At 47.7% G+C, this 15701-nt stretch overlaps 1 protein-coding gene across 2 annotated transcripts in view; it reads right to left on the bottom strand.

Annotated features, from left to right (window-relative positions):
- Window positions 1-14662, bottom strand: part of CCDC120 (coiled-coil domain containing 120) — a 37194-nt gene extending 22532 nt beyond the window's left edge. Inside the window, exon 1 of one of the 2 annotated variants that reach the window (XM_035141106.3) lies at window positions 14523-14662. The gene's annotated coding sequence lies outside the window, so the exon portion shown is untranslated. Of the gene's footprint in view, window positions 1-14186; window positions 14326-14522 lie in introns of those variants that run through there. The other variant, XM_035141105.3, reaches the window with a different exon arrangement.
- Window positions 14663-15701: the final 1039 nt, after the last annotated feature.

The raw sequence follows: 15701 nt of genomic DNA, 5'->3' as shown, positions 1-15701 counted from the left end.
TGCACCACCTGAAGCATTCTCTTTGAATCCAGACACCTTTTCATTCCGCAAACTCTTGAGCACCCCCTCCTCTAGCTCTGTCCCAGGGGGTGGTACAGCCCAGCTCTCGGTACTGCTGCCCTGTGTTTGTCTTAGCCTGGGATGAGATCAGATTCCGCACATTCCTGGCTCCCTGCCCTGCAGGTAGAAGCAGGGAGCGTGAGCCAAAGGGCCCCACAGCGTCCCCAGAGTGACCGCCCCGAACCTCTCCCTTCAGCTTCACGCTCCATCTAGTGGTTGCCTGACCCCTTTCACAAAGACCTGCCATTTATTTCAAAAGAACTGGTATAACAAGGGACATATGGTTGCGGTTCCTACCACATTCTTACAACAGCAGATTGTTGCACAGTGAAGTGTGTTACCGAGAAGAGGGAGGGAGGGAGAAAGAGAGTTTCGGCTATCACTACATCTCGGTCTAACCAAAGCCACAGAGTTGTCGAGAATAAAGAACCATCTCTCCGCCCATTTCCATCTTGCCACCTTCCAAGGAAAATCAAGCTTTCGAGCTGACTCGAATTAACAACACCATGGGCATACAGCTATTTTATTAATTAAAAAAATATTATTACTAACCATTTAGATAAAACAGCTCAAGGATTCAAAGAACATCATGTGCTCGGTAATTCTTACTAGGGCTGCGATGCAATTTTAGGAAGACGTATTGATCAATTAATCCAGATAAATTTCAGGGCAAGCCCATCCTTTGGCTCAGCTACCAGTTATGGCTGTGAATGCCTTAAAGCATGTTATGAATGGTGCTGTTTTTAGCTCAGGAGCTGCTTGGCCAAGGGCTGCATCTCGGGGGCAGAACATCTGCCTTGCATGCAGAAATTCCCAAGCTCAAGTGCCAGGTAGGGCTGCAGAAAACACACCAGACTTTTTAAGGCAGTTACCCCGCAGGAGGGAGTTCAATCTATCGTCTAATTTCAATTCAGCATCATGATCCCTTTCTCAGTTCTGATCCATTAGCAGCCTCCCTCCCCCCACAAAAAATATGGCCCAAAGGATGCCCTGCCAAACTCCCTGAAATATTTTGCAACACGCTGCTGCTATTGAGCTACCCTACCTTGCAATGTTGACTGAAACATAGTCGGCAGACCCTTAATTACCTCCCAGCTTCAGTCTGTTGTTCATGGTTCAAAAAAATGCATCCTCTCCAGTAACTACCTTGATCTCTGCAACAAACCCCCTACTCTCCGTGGATGAAGCTCCTGGGATGAGGAGAGGAGAAGAACTGGGGAATGAAAACCTTTGTGTGTGGCTGGGTAGCATGCACAGAGGAAAGAACGGGGCTGGCTGGTCTGAAAAGTAAATAGGATTGAGCAGAAAGTAAGCAAATTATTTGTGGGGTTTTACGAAATCCATTTCCTGGAATGTGCATGGACATACAGCTTTTATTTCCTTTCAAAATAATGAATCTTTTGGAGTTGTAAAAATCTAAGACCTTTCTGAAGTATTGAATATTATACAAACAAGTACAGGCTAGGATCTTAAGCAACTTTAACTTGACAAGCAAGCTTGGACTGTATAATGATTTTGGCTTTTAAAAAGTGTAATAATAGAATAATAATATTTTTTTTTATTTTTAAAAAAACATCCTTAGGTACTTCTAGATATGGGACACCAGGGAGAAGTTAGATAAAAACCTCTGTGGTTCCTGCTGCATTGCACATTTCACATGCCAGCACATTGCTATTGTGAAAGAATGCCAGGGAACAGAGAATCAGAAACCATGTACTCCCACCGGTCACTCCCCAATCCCAAAGAACAGAACATTTCTTCCAGTCTGATGCCAATATTTTTACAGCCAAGAACAGCACAGGACAGGCAGGTCTGCTAATGTCTGATTCTGGAACTCAGATCTTTTATATCCTCTTGTTTAGCATGGGCTGCAAATAATGACTTTCTTAAAGGTAAAGGGACCCCTGACCATTAGGTCCAGTCGTGACCGACTCTGGGGTTGCACGCTCATCTCGCTCTATTGGCCGAGGGAGCCGGCGTACAGCTTCCAGGTCATGTGACCAGCATGACAAAGCCGCTTCTGGCAAACCAGAGCAGCACATGGAAACGCCGTTTACCTTCCCGCTGTAGCGGTTCCTATTTATCTACTTGCATTTTGACGTGCTTTCGAACTGCTAGGTTGGCAGGAGCTGGGACCGAGCAACGGGAGCTCACCCCGTCACAGGGATTCGAACCACCGACCTTCTGATCAGCAAGCCCTAGGCTCAGTGGTTTAACCACAGCACCACCTGGGTCCCAATGGCTTTCTTAGGAACAACCAAAGTTTCTGATGTGGCAAGCAAGCTTTTGACTTACACTGAACACTTCTTCAGGCTGGATGCTAAACAGAACATTTGTGTCAGGGGTGAGAGAGAGATATGCCACTGCTTTGCTCTGAAGACATGTGCAGTGTCTCCAGAATCACCCCTGTACAGTGGTTCTCAAACTTAATCCATTCCGGAAATCCCTTCGAAAAACCAAAGCATTCCAAAACCAAGGTGCGCTTTCCCATAGAAAGTAATGCAAAAATGGATTAATCCATTTCAGACTTTCAAAAGCAACCCCTAAAACAGCCATTTAACATGAATTCTACTATCTAATGAGACCACTGATCCATAAAATGAAAGCAGTAAACAATGTACAGTGGAACCTCGGGTTACGGCGGGGATCAGTTCCTGAGGCCCCGCCACAACCAGAAAACGCTGCAACCCAAAGCGCCGCGTCTGTGCACGTGCGAGGTGCGATTTAGCGTTTCTGTGCGTGCACAAATGGTGAAAACCCAGAAGTAACCCGTTCCAGTACTTCCGGGTTTGCGCCGGTCGCAAGCCGAGGGTGATGTAAGCCAGAGGCAACCATTGTACTGTACTGCAGTCACACAATCAATCAATCAGTAGCTGAACTGTCACAAAAAGAAGAAAAAAGAGCCGCAAAAACAAAAAGGCAAAATAAATAGCAAGAACAGACAGACCTCAGCGCAACACTCAAAACGGAAGTGTGGCACTCAAAACGGAGCATGTTCAGCTTCCGAAAAAAGTTCACAAATCGGAACACTTACTTCCTGGTTTGCAGTGTTTGGGTTCCGAGTTGCTTGAGTACCAAGGCGTTTGAGAACCAAGGTACCACTGTAGTCAGGGGTGGTGCTGAAGAAGCTCATATGCCACTCGCATACGGAAAGACAGGGCAACTGAATTCACAAAGGGGACATGGCCTTAACACACACACTGTTCCCAATCCAGCACCCCCAGCCTGCAACGAACCCACTACTCAAAGTTCTGCAGGCAAGGGTTCGAATCATGATCTGCTCCTGGCAGTCACCACTCTGGAGCACAGCACAAGTATGGGAAACAAAGATGAGCCCACGCAACTCCCCGCCCACATCGCTCCCTGGGCAGCAGGTCTGCAGAGAGGCCTCACAGCCCTCCTGGCAGGAGGGTTCAAGACCCACCAAGGAAGAGAGAGGCTCTTTTGACAAGCAGCCAGGACATAAAAGAAGGACAGACACGCCCCAACAACAGCTGCCTCCTACTGTGCCTTGCTACACAGAGGGGTTGCAAAACAGGAGATGAGTGTCTGAGCCCCATCAGGGCAAAGGGAGGAAGCAGACCCACTCGCCGTGGGTGGGTCAATCGTTATGGGGACATATGAAAGGGGTTTCTACTGAGGCTATGTGCACATTCGCGGCAGAAGGGGCATTTTCCTCCCACATTGAAAGTGGAAAGCTTTTTTATGCTGCTGTTCACATCAAAGAGGCGGTGGAGAGGCCTTTGCCCAATGCCCATTACCCGATGTGTTTCCCTGCGCCAAATTCACTGAAGCTGTCCTCTGCGCATGGGCAGTGGCTGCTTGAAATGTACACCCTCACGGTTAACGCCGTGCGCGCTTGGCTTCAAACAGCAGCGGCGAGAACGCGTGCTGGAGCCAGAGGAAGCGGTAACGTGTGTGCCCAGCCCGAGTCAGGCTTTTGGTCCATCTAGCTCAGCATTGTCCACACTGACTGGCAGCAGCTCTCAAAGATTTCAGGGAGGGGTTTGGGTTTAAGAAGTTCATCCTGATCACTTGCGTTGGTGCTGTGCCTTGTGCTAAACCCAGATCTATAACTGGGTTAAGCAGAGGTATTTTGAGGCAGAGAACCAAGTGAAGAATCTTGTTTGGAAATACAAAACCAGCAATTATTCACCGGAAGCCTGGGCTGTTTTCCTCCGTACCTGCAATGCTTTCTCTCACCACCCAAAACAGATCCTCTGCAAGTAAGTGTTGTTGGGGTTTTTTGGGGGGGGGGGGGCAAGGGAGATGTTGGAAGAGGAAACTGTCCTTAATGACACAGCAGTGCCCCCTAGTGATTGTCTTATTTCTTGCAGCAGAAAAGTGCCCATTGATCAGGTCTATTGGGCCCTGATCTATAACGTGGCCTGCCCTGCTAAACTCTTCCTTGTACTCATCTCCAGTCTATCAGAAATATTCCCAGCAGAAAACAGAACAGCAAGCCCATCACCTATTTAGCTTTCCCACACAGACAAGTCTCTATTGATAACAGAAATAGCCAAGCCTCAATATGCAGTATATCAGTGTTTCTCAACCTTTTGTGGGCCACGGCACACTTGTTCCATGAAAAAAATCACGAGGCACACCAACTCTCAGGGAGAAAACTGGGCCTGGGGTTCAATAGTACTGTAATCAATAATGATTGTGGTGGTGGCGATGCAATCGGATCGTCCCTGTGACGGGTAGGGGGCTAAAGGCTCTTACGCCCCCTCCTTTTGAAGCGAATAATACTGGGGAGGGGGTCAACACCCCCAGCACCTCACACCGCCTGCCCCCCCTCGTCGATTACTATTATTCCTATTACCATGAATTTATTCGTCACCCACCCCTCACCCTAAGGACCCAGGGCAGGGGTGGGAGGGGGCACTTACCGCCCGCAGGAGGAGGCGGTTGAGGAGGAGGAGGAGGAGGAGGCCTGCCGGGCCCCTCCGGTGGTCTCGCCGCTTGCTGCTGCTGCCGCCGCCTCCCCTTCCTCCTCAGAGGGGGCTTCTCAGCCAGAGGGCCGCTCTCCATGCTGGGTGAAACCAGACTCGCCTCCGCTTAAGCCCGGGACGAGAATGGTTAATGGCGGCGGCTGAGGGAGGAGGGCCGCCCGGCCGCCTCGGCAAAAAAAAAAAAAAAAAGCCGCTTGAAAATGGCGGCGGGAGCCGCGCCGGCCAATCAGCGCCGCCGACGGCCGGTTGCTAGGAGACGGCGCGGGGTGCGAGTGGGGAAGAGGCCTAGCTGCCAGGCCTGAGGTCTTCTTCGCTTTGGGGATTGCCCTTCTCCCCAAATCGCCCTTCTCCTCGCCGCACGTCGCGGCACACCAGCCAGCGTCTCGCGGCACACTAGTGTGCCGCGGAACAACGGTTGAGAAACGCTGCAGTATATAATGGCCATTTTGTCGTATTTATGGCTTGATATTGTTGACTCTCCTTCCCACCCTTTCTCCCCGTTCACTTATTTATTTCCCTTATGTCCTGGTTTTCGGGTGTAAAAATGGCTCCAAAAGCTTAAAATCACTAATTTTTTTTGGGGGGGGGGGTCAATAATTTTGGTGGTTTCCTTAAAAAAAAAGAATTTTACTTTTTGAAATATGGCAACCCTACCCTGATTGCCTCTTCCGTCGTCAAACTGTAAGGTTTCTGGAACCAGACATTTTCGTATGTATGGAAACTCTGGTAACACTCTGTACATTGATTGGACTATATTAAAAGGAGAATCTTAATATTTATAATATACAGCTGGTCACACCCTCTTTGCTTTCTCTGACATAACACTGATTCCTTTTTCCCAGAGAGTTCATTAAAGCAAAGCAATAAACAGAAAAAAGGCCGCCTTGCCCGTTTTTTATTTTCCTTTTAACATGGGGAATCACAATGGCAGGGGTCACTCCTATCCCCACCCTTTTCTTTCTTACTTTGCGTGACGGGTGGGAAAAGAAACAAATGAAATCAGTTCAGCTCTGGAGTTATTTGGGTTCTTTCTTTTTTCTTTTTCTTTTTCTTTCCCCAAGCCGGAAAAAGAATCATGTGAAATAAACCTTTCCTGGCTAATTCTCTTCCCAGTGCACTTGCGGTGCTTGGGGTTTCCTGCCACAGGAAACTTGCTTTGCTGGCTGCAGGCAAGTGAACAAAGCTTCTCCGGATCCTCCCACGCCGGCTCCCCCTCCTTTGGTCAATAACGGGAACCAACAGGCACCTGGTGAGGGATCGCGGTCATAAATCACCAACTCCTAACCTCAGAGGAGGCTGCATCAAGGATAAGCAGCTTCTAGAACCCGCCATCTCTCTCCACCTTCTCTGGAAAATGCAGTCTGCCGGTGCCATTGTGAATGCAAGCCCTTCAGCTGTAACTGGCCCCCAGCCCCCCACCAGCACGATCAGGGATGATGACAGCCGGAGTCCAGCAGCAAGGGGGGGGCCTTCTGGCGGTTCCCTCCCCGCGAGAAACGAAGTGACAGGGAACCAGGCAGAGAGAAGGCCTTCTCGGTAGTGGCGCCCTCCCTGTGGAACGCCCTCCCACCAGATGTCAAGGAAATAAAGTATCTGGCGTTTAGAAGACAGCCCTGTTTGGGGAAGTTATTAATGGCTGATGTTTTAATGTCTTTTTAATCTTTTCTTGGAAGCCGCCCAGAGTGGCTGGGGAAACCACAACACTAAGATAAACCACCGTGACAATCTCCCTGATACGAGATATAGTGTATAAACTTATAACTGGTGAGAACTATTCCAAAATACATATCAGGTATAAAACAGGAGACAGCCTGTGTTTCAATCTTGCAAGAATAGAATTTCTTTTTCATTAAATACCTTTGTAGGTTGTCGAACCTCACATAGAAATAACTTTAGCCTTTTTTGGGGTAATTCCGAGACTGCTCAGTTTGATTTAGTCTTTGTTAAAGTTTGGCATAATTGCAGTGGAGAGTTTGGCTCTTTTTGATATTATTTAAACAATAAGATAAAACCTAATCTCTAATCTTTTCCCTCTGAGGAAGATAGCTCCTCCAATGAAACGAGAAAATAGCCGGCCCCTCGTTAGGTGAATTGATTTATAGCTTATTTTATAAGCATTTAAGTTTCTTCGTTTGATTTTGGTTTGGGAGTTTTATACCTGATAAATATTTTGGAAAAGTCCTCACCAGTTATAAGTTTATACACTATATCTCGTATCAGGGAGATTGTCGCGGTGGTTTATCTTAGTGTTGTGGCATCGATCCCAAAAGCAGCTGCCACACACACTCGCTAAATGCATCTTAAAGGCAGGCTTCAACTAAGGCTGCCCATCCACAAACATATTCACTGTAATATTGGGGCAGAAGCAGCTGCTGCCTGCTAGCAGCCACGAGACTTGGGTACCACCAATGCTCAGCAAAAAGGTCCTGATTCAGCAGTTGTGGTAACACAAGGAGCCACAGTGGTTTTAGAGACAAAGTAAGGGTGGGGTGGCTAACCTGTGGTTAACATCTGGAGGTCCACAGTTAACAAGCCCCTTGTTCTTCAGTGTGGAAAAATTGAGAAACATTAAACTACAATCGCGTGGCTTGCAACCTGCTCTCCGGTCTGCCTTGGCCTCAGACAGTGACAACCAGATTACGACCTGCCTGACTCACATGTGGTTGTGCCTCTGGACTGCCAGGAATCACATCCATCTCTACACATGATTACCACTCAGAGGATTTTTCTCCTGGGAGAAATTCTTTCCAATGGCTGATGGCGAGGACTCTGCTCTCCATTCTGAGCTAATCCCAGTAGCAACCGACCATTGGAAGCTTGGATCCTTCATACATCCCTTTTGCTATTCTAGCCCATGTCAACAAATGTAATCAGGAGGTCTTTTGTCTCAATGCAAATTGACTCTGGGAAAGTGTGTGGATAATTAATTAGAAGGTCTGCAAGGTTATACCTCCTTGCAAGCGGGGAATGTAGGTAATTAAGACTTTGTGTGTCATCCATGGCTGAAGACACGTGTCCACAACAAAACAGGAATTAGCTCCACCGACTATGTACTATGGCTGTAGTTAACCCCTCTGAACCAATTGTTGTGTCATTATACTTCATTATATGCTTTAAATAAAGTGCTCTGACCATCAGACATTCTGGTCCGCCACAAGTAACAGTTACAATCTACGTGCCCACTTATCATTGTTAGTATTGCTGTTATTATTAATCACCATGATAATCTGATTTAATATGCATACACATTATAATTAAGGTGACTTTACAACACACACAAAATGCCCAGTGTGGTATAGACACATCACTAAATGTATGGTCATCTCCCAGTTAACCAATGTTCGCAATTACAGGTAGGTAGCCGTGTTGGTCTGAGTCAGAGCAAAATAAAAAAAATCCTTCCTCCTTAAAGAACTAAGTTTTTATTTTGGTATGAGCTTTCATGTGCATGCACACTTCTTCAGATACTGAAGAAGAAGAAGTATCTGAAGAAGTGTGCATGCACACAAAAGCTCAAACCAAAATAAAAACTTAGTTGGTCTTTAAGGTGCTACTGAAGGAATTTTTTATTTTGCAATGTTCGCAATGTTCAATTACAGCAGCATTATCCAGCCTTGTATTTATGGGCCAAAGAGAAGCAAACTGTTCGCTTGCAATATTTTAAAACTACTAGCTGTTCAAAAGGTATTGCCGTTCTGAAAGAACAGTAAAAACTGACTTGCCAGTTTCCCCAGTATTCTGATCCCAACACAATTGGATGCTTCTTGCAAGAGCATACAGCGGACGGCCCATCTTCATTCTTTAGCTCCAGAATCTGGTACCTTGAACACGAAGACATGTTCTGCTGAAACAAACATTATATTTTCCTGCCTGTGTTTTGGATGGTTATGCCTGTTTGTTTAGAAGAGAAGGCTGGTTCGAGAAACTGTATTTGTAGTGGAATGCAACAGCCATTAGTGCAGGCTCTCCTTTAGGTGCCCCCAGTGCTTTTTTTAAAAAAAATGTTTAGGGCCGGGTACTCTCATTTTGACTCAAGAAAATCACCATTTTATAGTTCAAGTGGGGAAAAATAAATACTGTAAATGGACAAAACTACAAAGATTCACAATATGTTTAGGGGTATGCGTAACCCTGCACCCCCCCCCCAGAAAAAAAAAGCACTGGATGCCCGAGCTGAGCTGAGCTGGGTGATGAGAGGGCAAAGGGCCTTCTCAGAAATGACGCCCCAATTCTATAATTCCCTCCCCAATCAGGATGCCAACCTTCCTATATTTTCAGTGCCAACCAAATATATTTTTGTTCTCCGAGGACTTTAAGGTGTGGGTTTTAAACTGTTTCGATCAGCTGCTTTTAATTTCTGGGTCTTGGTGGTGATTATTTGTGTTCAACTTCGTATCGATTTTATTGCTATTTTATTTTGCTAGAAACCACCCTGAGAACACTTTGCTGAAGGGCAATAAATGTACAAAACAAAGAAACCATAAAGAAAATAACGTCATGGTTATCGGATCCAACCTCCGTCCCACAGAGGGCATATCAGGGAACACTGCAAATAATACTTGCAGTTTAGTTTTACTAAAACAAAACATACCTGCACATGGATATTGATCCAATAATTGCACTTTAATTGATGACGAAGCAGGTTTTTGTGCCAGCACAAGGTTCACTGGCTCTCACATTCAGCCAGGAGCAGGCAAAATAACTTCCAGAAGAGTCTAGAGGTCAAGGCTTCATGACACGAAATGTGTTTTGGGGGTAGGAGGGGGGGCTGTGGAAATGAAACGAGGGTTCCCTAGGTTTGCCAGCAAATCTCCCAAGGCTTAGATCAGCTGCGTACGCACCATACATTTCTCCCCTCAAATAATTCTGAGAACTGTAGTTTACGCCTTGCAGTGCTGCAATGCTCAGCACCCATAACAAACTACAGTTCCCAGTATTCTTTGGGGAGAAAAATGTGTTTTAAATGCACGGTGTGTACACACAGCCCCTGAGACTCAGTTGTGGCGGCTCATGAGGCCACAAGGGTAGGTTTATTTTATTTATTTTTTGAAAAATACCACCAGCCTCTCCTTTCTATCTGATCTCCCCTTCGAGAATACATTTTATTATGCCTGTATTGGTATTTGCCTGTTAGTAACGCCCTCCCACAGAAAGAGAATTGCTGAGCCAGAAAGAAAGTGGGAGAGAGAGGGTTTCGCTCTAACTTCAGACTTGACTTGACGGAAAATTAGGCCCCCATCACACCAGACCCTCCGAGTGTCCCTATTTCCCAGGGACAGTCCCTGATTTACAGAAGCCATCCCGGCTTCTGATCTGATCCCGGAATGTCCCAATTTCCCCTAGGACGTCCCTATTTTCACCGGAGAAATGTTGGAGGGTATGGAGTTATGCAACCCCCGAGCCAGGGACCTAAGTAACTATACAACCTTTAGAAGACACCTGAAGGAAGTTTTTTAATGTTTAATGTTTTGACATGTTTTTATATATGCCGGAAGCTGCCCAGAGTGGCTAGGGAAACCCAGGGGTATAAATAATAAAATTATTATCAGTGGGGTTTTTTTCCTGGGATTACTCAAAGGTTACACAGCACTGGCACCTTTTTTTTCCAGAAGCAAAGCACGGGTGATGGATGTCCCTGTTTTCATCAGAGAAATGTTGGAGGGTATGTTACAGCCACCCTCCTATCATAAAGACGAGGCCCCACGGAGCTACAGTATACCCCTTTCCTACTCCGTGAACTGATTCCATTATTTTCCAATCAAGCACTTCCAACCAGGGAGGGAGGAAACCCAGGAGAAGAAAGAATCTGGGCCTCCATAATGACCTAAAAACTGAGAACATCTAGTCCTGCATTCTGCTCTCAAAAGTGCCCAGCCAGTTGCCCACAGGCTTCCATAGAGGGAAACATTTGTCCCTCTTTTAGTGGGTCTAGGTGATTTTGGCCGAGAGGGTGGAAGCCAGGATTTGGGGTCTGTTGGGGGGGGGAGCATGGGGATTAGACCACTTAGTGCTTTCTCTGGTTCCCACTCATCTGTCTGCCTCCCAGTCCTTCCTCTTCCATTGAAGTTGGGATTAGAAAGTTTGCAGGGGAAGAAGCTGTCACCTGACTTTAAATCGGCTTAGAAAGGGGAAAAAAAGGGGAGACCAGAAAGGGACTCTGGACGAATAATTCTCCCTGCTCCTTCCCACTAATGGCCCTTCCCATCAGGAGACAAGGGGGCCCCTCAAAGCTCACCGCCTTGCATTTGGAGGGCTTAACTCTCTAAATCCTTTCAGGCACTGTCCGCACACAACACAGCAGAAGTCTAGGGCACTCTCTTCTTCCTGTTCTAATCCTCTACAACAGGTCTCCTTTCCCTTCCCAGGGCCCAGATTCCTTTCTCCTGGGACCTGGACCCACCCTGAGGAGGGGAATGAAGGAATGTGGATCGCGAACGTAAAAAGTCCAGCTTAATAGGAAAGCACTCAGGGCGTGGAATGTGCCGCACACAGTGGAGGTCTGGACTGCACCTTGCATCAGGGCTTGTGAAAACTATTACCTCTGAGCTTCAAAGACAGACAGACACACACACAGTTTTTACCCTGCTCTCCAGCCAAAAAGGCTCCCACAGGTGCGTGCATACAGTCAACTAAAACAAAACTATTGTTTCCTTCTCAGTCTTGGCTGCATACGCACCACACATTAAAAACACATAACTTTCCCCCAAATAATACTGTGAACTGTAGTTTGAGGGGGCTGGAAATTGTATCTGTGGGGGGAATAAACTCCTCTGAAATATGCTATCCACTCTCTTTTCCCCCCCACCCCCCACCAAAGCCGAAGCTTTCTTCACTGCATAATCAGTTTTTCCTGTTCCTGCACTTCCTGTTCCCCTTGGTTTTAGATGCTGCAGGCCAGTCTCTCTACAATTCCCACCTAGTGGACCCCAGTCCCAAACTTGCAACTCTTCCCTCCCAATGGTAACAACATCAGATAGTAGCTAGGCAATTCACCAAGTGCTTCCTTCCTCCCTGGCTTCCCTGGAGGAATGGAACAGCCCAGGAAGCAACACAGAAGCAGCTGATCTGCCTTGGACCAAATTTGTGTCCTCCCCACCCCACCCTGGCACATGCTGAAGTCCTTACTAATAACCATTGGAGGTGGGAATCCTGGACTGACTTGTGGGTCCTGATCCAAATTTGATCCAGGGTGCACACCTGGTGCACACATTCAAATCTAGGAGTTCTGGCTTGCTTCTCCTTCGATCCAGCGCTCTCTCAGTTCCCAGGCCTGGCCCCCAGTCGCTGGTTAAGTTATTAGATGATGTTTGCACCCGATGAAAGTGGGCTCAAGTAAGGCCACAATAAATTTGTACCACTTTGAGCTTCATGCCTCCTGGTTATCTTTGATGGAGTAGATTAGCACATCTACCCCTCTGGTGTCTGCTTTCTAGTTACAGAAAAATCCCATTGATTCTTCCACTGGTTTTAGTGGGGGTGGGGGGTGGGGGAGAGGAGTGGATGGGATTCACCACCAGCCCGGTAAATTAAACTAGGTCAGCCTGCCGCAGAGCTGCTCCCAGTCTCCCTGCACTAGGCCAGCAATTGCTTTGCAGTTGGGAACAGGACCCAGAAGTTCCAGCTTCCACCATGTACAGGCTTGGTCTTCCTAGACTTCATTTACTCCTGCTGTTTGTGTTACTTCCAAAAAACAGGGGTCCCAATTCCCAGGCACCCCTCCACACACTGCTGAGTTTTTGACCCGCTGTCTCCCGCAGGCTTTGCCCCTGATCAGGTTGGGTCTCCTTTCATTCCGCTATCTGCCCTGTTTCACTCATTCAATATTTAACCGGTCCCTGTGGCTAATTCGCAGTGTGATATGAGATGGGTGGGTGTGTTCCTGCCGCGATCGGCGTCAGCCCTGGTTACTACAGAGGGTGGTTTTGGTCTCGGCATCAGGTTAATTCACAAGGGGATTGTATCTTCCCAAACAGCACCAAAGACCCAAACAAATGGGAAATGCGAGTTTGTCTTGCCAGAGTGATGCAGCCACCTCTCTGGCTAAGGCTGAGCAACTGTGTATTCAAGGGGTTTCTTTCTCCAAGACTGAAAGGCTTCTATTTCTGGGGTGGCTGCGGAGAGGAGCTGTTTATGCAGCGATCCTTCAGCCAAACACTCAAGGTTCAGACACTTCTCCTGCACAGGGAGGGGTTATTATGCCAGGAATGCACTAGCCCACACCAAATCACAGCCATTTCCTGACTAGAGGAGGGGAAAAGGTTACGGTGTACATATACAGGTATCACTCAAATGTCATTTGTCCATCTAATGAGGTTTCTGCCCTCTGTTGACTCTCCAGAGGTGGGGAGAAAGGCTCGCGCTTCCGCTGCATGCCCCCTACCAACATTGCCATATATAGCAGCTGATACTTAATCATACCCACCAACTCACACAGATTCTCCTGCATAGGAGTGGGAAGTGGTCTAGACAGGCCTGCCAGGGTCTACCAGATATTCTGTCTGCTGTCCTTACCCATCTCCACATTTCCTACACCCGGGGCTGCATTAGAGCCATTGAACAGAGCCGTGGCCTCGAAACCCAGCCCTGCCACAAGCCTTGGTACTGGTGCTGGGCAAGCCCCTGTCTCTCCTTGCTAATTTACGATCTGTAAAATGGGAGCAATGCTTACCATTACGCTGCCTTGCAGGATAGCTGAGAGAAACAAGGCACATGCATGTGGTTATCTGCCTTGAAACGTAGGAAACGGGTGGACTTTAAATCTAAATAAAGCTGTGATTTCCCATCCCTTGTCTCCCCCCCCCCACGCCCCTACACATGCACAACACACAAAACCCTTGGATCAGAGCTAACGTTTTTCCTATGGAGCACAAAGTCTTCCGGTCACAATTCTGCCCCTTTGTGTTGTTGTCATCTCCTCCCATCTCTCTTCCCAGCCCCAACACACTGGTGGAGGATTGGCCCACAGCCAAGGCACTCTCCCCCTCCCCGCAATATTCCACCTCGTACCCTGAAATAGATGGGTGATCGGTTTTGCCACCCACCCCCTATAAACTTTTAAGGTGGGTGGATAGGGAACTACAATAGAGACTCCTAATATATATACAGTATTCACACACACACACATATATGAGATGCCCCCCTCCTCAATTGCCCATCTCCCTGAATGCTTACCATTTCCTAACCGACAATGTGGATTCCCTCTTGATCCGGGTTGGGCTTTTTCTTTTAGCCGTGTAAACAAGCCAGGTCTTGGGAAGGCGAAGGAAAGGTGTGTGCGTGTGTGCGTGTGTGGCCGGGGTCTTCACTCCCAGCACCGACCCCATCTCCAGCCGGCGAAGCCAGCTTTCTTCCGCCCCATTGACAAGGGGGTCGGGTAATCTCCGTCCGGGGGGGGGGGGGAATTCACCCTTTCTGAGGTTCCGAACAGGCGGGCGAAATGGGGCGGGGGAGGCGGACAACACCGCGGGCGGGAATGCGGGGGGGGGAGGTGTCTTATTGTTTGTTTACCTCCTCGCGTCCGGCCCCTGGCGGGTCATCCTTCTTTCCCGGTGGCGCGTGCGCGCGTCTCCCACTTTCACACAAACACAGACACGCAGAGGCCGGCTGTCGTGCAGGGTGGCTGTTGGCTGCACACTCCGGCGTACGGTGTGTGTGTGTGTGTGTGTCGGGGTGTGTGTGTATGTGCGCGCGTGTGCGCGCCTTATTCTCCTGCTGTCTGCTTTAACCCTTCGGGCGCTGGAGACACAGATCTGAACATCCCTGCTGCGTGTATGTGACTGGGAAGGGGGAGGGTCCTCCTCCTTGGAAGCCACTCCACGCCCTCTTAATCCCGGAGGACCCTGCCGTTTATAATCTCAGGTGTGTGTGTTTGGGGTGCTGAGAGAGAGAAGACGTAGGTTGCGATTACCAGGTGAGGAGGGGAAAGGGGTCTCTGTATATGCATATGTTTTGACTTCGTTGCCCACTGGCATTTAAAACAAAGGACAAGATCCAAGCCGATATCAAGTACTCCTTCGTCCCGATCCTACAATTTTTTTTACCTGCAAGTAAATAATTGATTTACTGATTGTTCCGTAGATCTGGGAGACCACCCGCTTTCCAGACCTCTCTCAGTGGATTGATGTCACTCAATCTCGCCTTTCTCCATCCGAAAAAATGGGAATGGAATAATAAGCTATACTAAACAGTGTGCTTCAATTTGAGCCCCAGAAGCTACTTTGAATACTGGACGGGGAGAAAAGAGGACAAAATGACAATAGTGCATCTGAACATGTGCAGAATGCTTAGGGATCATCTGCTGATAAACCGGGGCTTCTGAATTGAAAAGTTGTTTGCTTGCAGGCAGGCTTGAAGAAGCTCTTTTTAGAAAGAAAATAAAAGAAATGAAACCGCTACTGTTTGTTGTGAGAATGAAAGCGACTTTGCACTTTCAATGTGATAATGAGGAACAGTCAGGCAAGGGTGATTGACAAAGACACATTTGCACACAACACAAAGATTAAGTCAAATATACAGCCGCATGGCTGTGACAACTGATAACTACTGGTTTCTTGGTACAATTATGCACACACTATGAAAATTAATTTTGGCCTGGTTCACACATATGCAGGCTCATCACTCGATGTACGAAATCCAAAGACTATCTACATGTGTGAATGGTCTGTCACAAATACAACACCGGAGACT

Source organism: Zootoca vivipara, chromosome 15 (genome assembly GCF_965207765.1).
Source record: "Zootoca vivipara chromosome 15, rZooViv2.hap1.1, whole genome shotgun sequence".
Taxonomy (NCBI): domain Eukaryota; kingdom Metazoa; phylum Chordata; class Lepidosauria; order Squamata; family Lacertidae; genus Zootoca; species Zootoca vivipara.
This window is presented reverse-complemented; position numbering and strand designations above follow the sequence as displayed.